Source organism: Heterocephalus glaber, unplaced genomic scaffold (genome assembly GCF_053883595.1).
Source record: "Heterocephalus glaber isolate CG9 unplaced genomic scaffold, H.glaber_assembly_v1.0 deba00001608, whole genome shotgun sequence".
In the NCBI taxonomy this organism is placed as follows: domain Eukaryota; kingdom Metazoa; phylum Chordata; class Mammalia; order Rodentia; family Bathyergidae; genus Heterocephalus; species Heterocephalus glaber.
This window is the reverse complement of record NW_028258379.1, coordinates 13454638-13465187: the sequence shown is the minus strand read 5'-3', so window position 1 is coordinate 13465187 and position 10550 is coordinate 13454638. Positions and strand designations below refer to the sequence as shown.

Sequence of the window (10550 nt, the reverse complement as noted above, 5' to 3'; positions counted from 1 at the left end):
CTATCTATGAATATATTTATCCTTTTTCCTTTTCCCAATTCCAGAGCCTTAGTTAAAGCAATCAGCTCAACCCTCTGTGCTGATGTCCCTTGAGGTAGCCCCTGCTCCCATTCCGCCTGTTGGTCCTGGTTGACCACCACCGCTCCAGCATACCGTACACCATCACGAACGAAACTGCACCCATCAGTATAGAACGTTATATCTGTGCGGGGGAGGGCCTGGTCCATCAAGTCCGGACGTCCTCCCCTCAAGGTTTCAAGAGTCTCGAGGCAATCATGGATGGGCATTTGTTCGTCAGATTCCAGGAGTAGAGTAGCCGGATTGAGGCTAGCGGTGGTGGCAAACATAATGCGTGGCTGTTCTAATAGGAGTCCTTGATATTGTAACAGCCTGGCATTAGACAGCCACTTGCTAGGTGAGCTATTCAACAAGGGCTCAATGGCATGGGGAGTGATCAAAGTCAAATCCTGTCCAAAGGTCAATTTGTCAGCCTCTCGGGTTAAAGCAGCTGCTGCTGCTACTGTTCTCAAACAAGTAGGCCACCCTCGGGCCACTGGGTCGAGCTTCTTTGAGAGGTATGCCACAGGCTGCTTCCATGGCCCCAAAAGCTGAGTAATCACTCCCTTAGCCACCCCATTTTTCTCTGCCACATACAGGGTAAAGGGCTTGTTTAAGTCTGGCAATGCCAGGGCTGGTGCCGATGCAAGTGCAGTCTTAAGCAATTGAAATGCCTGCTGGCGAGCCTCAGTCCACTTGAGGGGTGTATTTCCTCCTGCAGTGGCCTCGTGCAGGGGTTTGGCAATCTCAGCAAAGCCAGGAATCCAAATCCTGCAATAGCCAACCACCCCTAGGAACTCTCGCACCTGTTTCTTTGAGCCTGGCTTCCGAATCTGGAGAATTGTGGATACTCTCGATTCTGCCAGCCTCCTCTTTCCCTTTTCAAGAATATAGCCCAAGTAGGTTACCTTGGTCCAGCAGAGCTGAGCTTTCTTCCAAGACACCCGATATCCCAGGTCTTGGAGGGCTTTCAGGAGGCCCTCGGTGGCTGCAATGCATTCTTTGTCGGTTGAAGTCGCCACCAGGAGGTCATCGACATACTGAAGAATAGTCACCTGGGGAAACACTTTTCTTACCTCTTGTAAGTCTTTGCTGAGAGCTTCCCCAAACAGAGTGGGGGAGTTTTTGAATCCCTGCGGCAGCCGGGTCCATGTCAGCTGTCCGGTAGTTCCAGTGTCTGGGTCAGTCCATTCGAAGGCAAAGAGGGGCTGGCTCACAGGTGCTAGAGGCAGGCTGAAAAACGCATCTTTAAGGTCTAATATTGAGTACCACACATGACCGGGAGGGATGAGACTCAACAGAGTATAGGGGTTTGGTACTGTTGGGTGAATGGTCTCCCCCCGGCTGTTTACTTCCCGCAAATCCTGTACCGGTCTGAAGTCTGAGGTGCCAGGCTTCCTCACAGGAAGCAGGGGTGTATTCCAGGCTGACTGACAAGGGATCAGGATGGCGGCTTCCTGGAGTCAGTGGATGTGCTTGGATATCCCTACCTTGGCCTCCAGCCAAAGGGGATACTGCCGCACATGGGCGGGGGGTGGCAGAGGCCAACAATTGAACCACTACTGGGGCATGGTGTTTGGCCAGTCTGGGTGGATTGGTTTCAGCCCATACTTGGGGAAACTTTTTCTGAAGGTAGTCCCATTTTTGTTCAGGAGGTTCTGAGCCCTCCTTTAGCAGCTTAAATTCATCTTCAAGGGGAACTGTTACCATAATGGCAGAGGGTGGCTTGAGTTTGAAAGTCCCTCCTTCAGGCTCAAAGGAAATAACAGCCCCCAATTTTCATAGTAAATCTCTTCCCAACAATGGGTATGGGCACTCCAGGATGACTAAGACAGAATGAGTAACAGTGCCTTTTCCCAGATTTACAGTTCATTTAGTGGTCCAAGGATAAGAGGCCAACTTTCCTGTGGCTCCGGTAATGGAGGACTTTAGGGAAGAAAGGGTTCCAAGGGGGGGTCTTCAGGACAGAGTGGGCCGCGCCAGTGTCCACAAGGAATTGGACATCTGTTCCCCCTATTTCCAAAGTCACCATAGGCTCATTAGGGTCAAGCGGCCATGAGCCTTGGCCCCGTCAATCTTCCTCATCTACCAAGAGAACTCCATCTCCTTCTTTCTTAGTCTCTTTCTCTCTCTTTCTTTTCAACTTTTCACAATCCCTCTTATAATGGTCCTTCTCTTTGCAATACATGCATTGGTCCTTCTCTAACAAGGGCCATACCTTATTTTTATCCTCCTTTTTATTTTTTCTTTCTTTTTGGACAAAACCTCCATCTGTCAAGGCAGCAATGTTCGCCTTTCCTACCTTTTTAGCCATTCTATCCTCAAAAGGATCCCTATTGTTAAACACCTTCATTCCCACACTCATCAACTTTTCCCTGTTTTCTCCCTCAAATCCCTCCATCCGCTGTAATTTCTTTCTAATATCTGGAGCTGACTGAGTAACAGAAGCCAAATTAATCGCCTGTTGATTTGCAGGGGCATCTGGGTCAATTGGAGTATACGTACAGTATGCTTCCAACAGACGCTCCAGAAAGGCAGAAGGGGATTCCTCAGGTCCTTGAAGGACCTTGCTTACCTTGCTCAAATTGGTACGCTTTCGAGCGGCTCCCCTCAAGCCGGCTAGGAGATGCTGACGGTAGTTTTGGAGAGCTTCTCTCTCGTCCGAGGAATTAGCTTGCCACCGGGGACAGGTGGACGGAAGTTGCGCCTCAATACGGGCTTGTTGTTGCTCTTTGAGTGGGCCCTCCGTTCCTCCCAATACTGATTTTATGGCTTGCCCTTGAATTCTTTCTCTTTCCTCGGAGGTAAAAAGGGCTTGGAGGAGTTGTTGACAATCATCCCAGGTAGGACCATGGGTATGAAAAACAGATTCTAGGAGGGAGACCAAAGCCTGGGTTTTTCTGAAAAAGGGGGATTTTGATGTTTCCAATTGTACAAGTCACTGGTAGAAAAAGGGATATAGACATAATGACCCTGCCCTATTTCCTGAAGAGGTAAAAGAGGTACCGAACCAGCCCCTTCAGTGGGAGCCCTGCTGGGACCATAAGCAGCCCCTGTTCGTGTGTGGGAGGGGGAGGTTACAGAATCCAGAGATTTTTCCTCTTCAGGAAGAGGAGGGTAGAAAGGGTTTCGAGATCTGGGGCCGGCTTTATCAGAGGAGGAGGATGGCTCCACATAGGGTGGAGGTCTTATAAAGGGATCTAAGGGATCAGAATCTTGTGAGAGGACCAGCTTGGGAGCCTGGGCTTTGACCTCTCGGGGTTCCCTTGGGGCCATAACCAAAATGCGAGAGTTCCTTCGCCAGGAACAACACTGCAACCAAGCTGGAGGCTCTTGACAAGCCTGAACCCAGATATTTATATATGGAAACTGATCAGGATGGCTAGGGTGCTCGGTGACCCTTTTCCATACCCCCCGGCAGAGGCTTGGGTCAAAAGAGCCCTCAGCTGGCCATCCAACTCCAAAGGCTGCCCATTCCAATTGACACAGGGAGCGAAGTTTTCCACGAGAAAATTTAACCCCATATTCGTCCTCCTGCTCTGGGGAAAAAGCCAATTTAAAATTAGTGAGGAAACAGTCCAACGGGGTAGTCTTGGAGCAGGATCCTCCCATCTCTGTCCTTGATGGTTTAAAAAGAAATTCAAAATTAAACACACAACGGATAGGACACTAACATATGAATGACAAGACGAACAGGCGCCACAACAAAAGTGAAACTAAATCTTCCCTTGTTCCTCGTCAGGAACCTTGGGGTCAGGGGAGGCTTACCGGCCCGTCGGCCACCTCACTCCTGACTTAACAAACGGTTGCAACCGGCCAAAAACTTACCTCCGGAGGTTTTCTGAGGTCTGTGCCTGAGAGTCTCCTGCTGGATCCCTCCACAGAGTCTCGGCTGAACCGGGGTTCCTTACCTGGGAATCTCGCTGGGGCCTCCAAAATGTAAGACCGAGGGCCTTACCAAACGCTCCGAGGAGCTGACTGCAGTGAAGAACACCCGGGAAGGAACACACCGACAAGTTGGAAAGTAAAACAGACCTTAGTCTGGCCAGACGGCACTCCCAAAGCAAAGTAGCTTAGAGAGGCAACCAGCCCAGAGTCCGAGGCTCTTTTATAGGGGGTTGCAGGGGAAGTTAACAGGTGAAATTTACAGAAGAGGAACAAAGGTTAGTGGTCAGCTGACATGTACTGATGGTCAGCAGATGTTTGTAGATTGTTCTATAGATAGCGGTGTCTGGAACATCAGTTTTCCAACAAAGAGTTGAGTAATTTACTTTGGGACCTTATGGCTGATACAGATCTTAGCTAACAAGCATCTTTATCTATTTACTCACATTCAATCACAGTTGAGGCTAGGGGAGTTTTACGATTACAGAGTTATGCAGTCCCACATGCTGGGGATTTAGCTCAGTGGTTCTGGCGCTGCCTCACAAGCGCAAGGTCCCAAGTTCAATTCCCGGTACCAAAAAAAAAACAACAAAAAACCCCACCACTAAATACAAGCCATAACATTCCGCCCCTGGCTCCCAAATGACTGATGTGGATCCATTTATGCAAAATGCATTTAGTCCATCTCTAAGAGTTGTCAAAGTCCTAATATTATAGACAACTAAGTTAGAAATATTATAGGCAGTCAGACAGGGCTAGGCCCTCAAAGAACCCAATGCAGAAAAGAACACATGTAGTGGATAGAGGTGCATTCCTTAAAGGCCAGACCTCAAGACAAAGATGAGCTGACTACCCTGCCTGGGTGGGGGACCAAAATTTTAATAGATCCCTTCCAGGAAAGGTCTTTGTTCTTTATGTGACTTGCTTCCTCATTGGGTCAATAGTACCTAGGTGACTATACTTGTAATCTTATTGGTTGGCCCATAGTTTTGTCCCACCTTATGCCCATCTTGTGGCTACCTCATGGTTTTGCTGTATAAAATTTCTTTGAGAAGTGGGCTCATGGGTTACCCACTTTCTGAGCCCTCTCCTGTCCCTCAATAAATATTTCCTACTCTTAACTGCCATTGTTCCTAGAATTCATTTTTATTTTATTTTATTTTGGTACCCGGGATCAAACTCGGGAACTTGTGCTTGCAAGGCAGGCGGTGGAACCACTGAGCTAAATCCCTGGCCCCATTCTTTGATTTTAGAGAGTATGAACTTGGTGTATCAGACATCTAACAGGTTGGGAGTTATAATATTTCCCCTGTATCATTTGGAGGTCCTATATCATCTCTATATCGCTAACAGTTTCAGCATTGCTGAAAAGTCCAACTCCAAAGTCTCCTCTGAGATTCAAGGCAAAGTCTTAGCTGTGAGCTCCTGTGAAAATCAAAAGAAAGTTAATACTGCCAACATACAAATGCAAAGGGTAAACATTCCCATTTCAAAAGGGAGAAAGAGGAAGAAAAAAAGGAATGGGACCAGAGCAAGATCCAAACCCAGCAGGGCAAACATTGAATTCTGTACTTCCATGTCTAGCACCTGGAGCAAGTTATGGTGAGATGAGAACTCCAATGGGCTGGGGTAACCCTGCCTCTATGTCACTGCTGGTGGTTGTAGTTCTCAGGCCTTCTCTCCTGGGCTGGCTTGCTCATTCCTTGCAGCTTTCTTCAGACATTTCACATTCTCTGCTTTTCTAACATCCGTGGGTTTCCACTATACTTTGGGCTTCACACTCAATTTTAAGCACTGCCCTCTCCAGGAGAACCTTTCCTAGCTTCCCAAGCCTTCTTTTGGAGAATAGTGCTCTAGGGCTCTCCAAAGCAGTCTTTAACTTTTGATTTTTGAGCCTTCCAAGGGATTGGGCCTTACTGTTTCCTCACGTACCCTCAAGGTATCTTTCCTATTTCCTGTTGTAAAGTACTTGGCTTCTTTTTTTTTATTTTTTTAGCTTTGCACATGTAACGGAGCAGTTTCATTTGCATCTAAAGTTCTAACAAAAGCTGTAGCAATCAAGAATGGCAGCACATCATTCTATAACAATCAACATTGTAGCTTTTCAAATTTGGTTTTTAGAAGAATTTATCTTTCAGTAAATCTATTCATGCTTTTAAAAATTGCTTTAGGGAGGGGCCGGGGATTTAACTCTAGTGGTTCCACTGCCTACCTCGAAAGCCCAAGGTCCTGAGTTAGATCCCTGGTACGGCAAGAAAAAAAAAATTGCTTTAGGGGGCCAGGGATTTAGCTCAGTGGTTTCATCACCTGCTGAGCAAGGAAGGATCTGAGTTCAATCCCCGGTACCAAAAAAAAATAAATTAATTAAAAAAATAAATAAATAAATAAAAATTGCTTTAGGTCACTCCAAACTTGGCAGTTAACATTTGGCATAAACAAGAAAAAAATCACAATTTGATAAATAACAGATAATACTGTAGGCTGTAAACATACAACATAAGGAAATGGTGGTGTAAGTCAGTAATCATTAAGTTACTAGAATACCTTGGCCTCTATGCAGAGGGTTTGATTCACTAGCCTGGACACCCAGTTTTCAAAATAGGAGCAATGTCTGCAGTACCATTTCTAACACTGCAAACAAGTAGAGAATGAGGAATTCTTTTTTTTTTTTTTTTTTTTTTTTTTTTGGTACCAGGGATTGAACTCAGGATCTTGCCTTTGCGAGGCAGGCAGCAGAACCACTGAGCTAAATGAGAAATTCATTTTTATTAATAAATTACACCCTCAGGAGTTAGAATCAACACCTTAGTATAAAAATGTTCAAGTTATATCAGTCATAACCGTGTGCTTATTTTAAAAGGTGGTAAATGGATTAAATGGAGACAGCAATGCTTCCCCTAATGTGATTGATCTTACCGTGTTTACAGCTACGAAGCCCTAAAACTTCAGGTGTTTGAACTGAACATTGATGAGCACACGTATATTTCAACCTGATATGCTTGACTCTGTTATTTGGTCAACTGTCCATTTACTCTGAAATTAATATTTTAATATTGTCAAAAGTTGATGTAAGTGGCATAATAACTAATATGCTGAAATGGTTATAGTCACAAATGGCACTTAAGGCTGGGAATTTGGCTCAGTGGTTTCACCGCCTGCTGCGCAAGCGCAAGGACCCGAGTTCAATCCCCAGTACCAAAAACAACCCCCAAAAAACCCCAAATGGCAGTTAACAAGGATATGGGGAGATCCCACTCCCAAGCCACCCAGTAGTTGGAATTACTGTATATACTGTCACACAACTATAACAAATTGGATTTAAAGCTGTTTACTTGAGTTTGACATCTTCACATACCCAAGATATGTACCTTATATGAAAAGTGTTTATTCAAAATCAAATTTTTTTGTAGCTGTTAAGCTCTTCCCTTAAATGTAAATAAAATGGGACAGAAACTTTTAATAACCAGGACTCAGAAAATTTAAAAGAATAATTTGAGTTAGGAATCAAATATACAGAGTCAAAGAAGGAAAAAAAAAATCAGCTAGAAGACAAAGATCCAAGTAGCATCTCAGATGCAGAGCAATTTTGTAAAGGAGGAAAGCACCTGTGATCACCTGCAGCTTCTCAGATCATTCTAGCAAGTGTCTCCAGGTACCACCTGTGTCTGTAAATGGTATTTCCCTAAATAAAGGGCCTTGAATGGACATTCAGTGTGTTTCCTGGGAGATGAAGTGAAGATATTTTCGTTTTGCTTAACTCACAAACTATTTGGTCAAAGAAATATGTAAAGCTAAATAAAAGCACATCTGGTAGAAATCCATAGCAATGAATGTTGACAAGATGTGCTTGGATCTTGCTTGCAGCATCTGGCAGTGGGTAGTGGGACAAAGGTAGCAATCTTGCAGGCTCTCCTGTGTTTGTTCTGGAGGTGGCTCCTTGGAGGTGGCACTAGCATTTGCAGTTGAATTCAAGACTTTTCCAAAATCATCGCTAGCCGGCTTGGTTCCCCCTACTTTAGACTTTAAGTTTTTGACCTTTTCTTCAAATGACTTGAAGTTTTTTTTACATCTTCCAGCTTTTTGGTGATAACAGAGCCAACAGATGAAAAGGCCGCTGAAGTCTTCTGTCCTGCCTGAGATAAGGTTTCAGAGGTCTCCCTGTATGCGGATGTGGCTGTCACATCCTGCCACCCTTCGGCAATGTTCTGCTTTAGCTCCTGTAGTGAACCAATCCCAAGTTTCCGCTTGATCTCTGCTAGATGCTTCTCTTTTGCTGCTAACACTTGAGACAGAGTTTGGATTTCTTCTTCCACCTTTGCCAGCTCTCTTCTCAGCTCATCCTGCTCCTCTTCCGAGAGTGTCTTGGTGGTGCTGAGGGTGGCTGCAGCATCTTCTCCTTCCTCAGGTACTGGGTCTGTCCTCAGCAAACCAAGTTTCTCAGTAGGTGATCCGGGTGGAGACGAATGCCCACTAGGGGACAGGTACAGGTAGTTTTTGTTCACTCCTGCATTGAAATCGAATGGGGACTGGTAGTCTTCATATCAGTCTGTGTCTCTGTGATCCATCATCCCAGGCAGACGCAGAGTGCATGGGTTTATGGCTGCCTAAGCTCCTTCCCTAGTCGCTCCCCGCTTTGGCCTTATTCCCCACTTGGCTTTTTAATGCTAATCTTTCTAGCAACCAAACTCTCTGATCTATCTTTTCAAGGTCCAACTTTACCAGGGTTCCTTTCTGGCCAAATTCAAAACTTTTATATTATTCAGCTGGGATGTTTGGTCTTTATTCTCAATGTAGAGCTGGCTAAAGTCCCCCAACAGTACCTGTGCCACAGCTGCAACATTAGACTGCCTTGAAATTTCCTCTGTTGGATTGATTACTCCAATGCCCTTAACCTCAGTTTCCCACAGTATCAGGACATGAAGAAAATGCAGACAAATTTACTGCCAGAGCATAGCACACTATTAGGAGTCCAACTGCCAATGGAGTCATTATTCCCATCTGAAACTTCCTGAGCCTGGTCTTTTTCATCTGTATTTTTATCAGCATCCCAGTCTTTTTTTATAACCAGCACTACAAATAGAGTTAAATGGCTTCCAAATGTCTTCAGGTCTAGTGCATAAATGACCCCCCCACCTCCCCTCTGCCTAGGGAATGGACAGAAATCATGGAGGAAAGGACAGATCCTGGCACCTGGAGGTCAAGCCTAATTTCCTTCCTTAGGCAAGGGAGGGAGAGGTCTGGGACCAGGAAGGGAGGGAAGTAGCCTGAAATTGTTTATTGTTCCATTGTATTCTTCTCCACACTAGTCCTTACTATAAAAGACCCTTGTCCACTTGTACAAGTTGAGGCACCTTGAGGCAAATAGGTCCCTCCCTGAGAGTTTTTTCTCTTCTCTTCTCCTCTCCTCTCCTCTCCCCTCCCCTCCCCTCCCTTCCCTTCCCTTTCTTTCCAAAGTATATACCCTCCTTTGACTTGGTCATCAGTGAGCAAAGGAACCCAAGAGTATGAATTTAAGTGGTCAATGGCATTCTGAGCTCTGAACAGAATCTCCAATCAAGCTAGACTTATAGCATTCTAGGGCAGCTCTCCAGCTTCTTCAAACCTTTCCAAATTCCACCTTCCAACCAGTTCCAAAGACTTCTCTTTTTTTTTTTTTTTGTACCAGGGATGGAACTTGGAACCTTGCGCTTGGGAGGCAGGCAGTGGAACCACTGAGCTAAATCCCCAGCCCCCAGAGACTTCTTAACCACATAGTCAGGCAGTCATCAGAATGATCTCACTTCTTTGGTACTATTATAGACACCCAAGTTAGGTAGAAGTATTATAGGCACTCAGATACGGCTGGGCCCTAGATGAAAACACATTACAACTGTGGCTGGGGGCACACCCAGGCCACAAGATAAAGACGAAATGACCAAGCCTACATACTTCCCCAAGGGATAAGTTCTAACACCTGGCCCAATAAAGTCTAGATAGACATCAGTCACTCTAGTGGGTGACCAAGACCTCTGGATCCATCCTTCCCTTAAAAGGTTCTTTGTTCTTTCCATGTATTCTTGCTACATGACTTGCTTTCCCATTGGGCCAATATTACCTAAGTGACTATACTTGTAATCTCATTGATCATAATTTTGTCTCACATTGTACCTGTAACAAGTGGTGTGGAGGAATGAGACCACTCGAGCAGGCTAGTGAAAGCAAAGAGGTACAGACTTTATTCACCTGGGGAAAGGTGGACTGATGGCAAGCAAGAGGCCGCCAATCCCAAACAAAGAAAAGCAGAAAGCTTTATAGAGCATTGCAAGAGAGGTCTGGCACATGTCATTTGCATATAGGGGTCAGAACAAATATATGTGGTCAGGGTCCATGCAGCAATCAAGGCAGATGTATGGATATTTTCAGGTGACTTGGCATCGAAAAGATGCTGTACTTTGTAGTTGTTATCTCTATGTTGGGAACATCTCATCATGTGTTCTGTATTCTATCTGCTCCAAGATAGTACTGGCATGGCTGCCTGTTTTGCTGTGGTTTTTTTAATCTTGTCAAACTGTAGTTTGGAATTAAAAAAACATATTCATTAGGGCAAGGTCCTGAGTTCGATCCTGATA

The 10550-nt window shown here is 45.2% G+C and overlaps 1 pseudogene; it reads right to left on the bottom strand.

Annotated features, from left to right (window-relative positions):
• Positions 1–7685: 7685 nt before the first annotated feature.
• LOC101723519 (tumor protein D52 pseudogene) lies at positions 7686–9252 on the bottom strand (annotated as a pseudogene).
• Positions 9253–10550: the final 1298 nt, after the last annotated feature.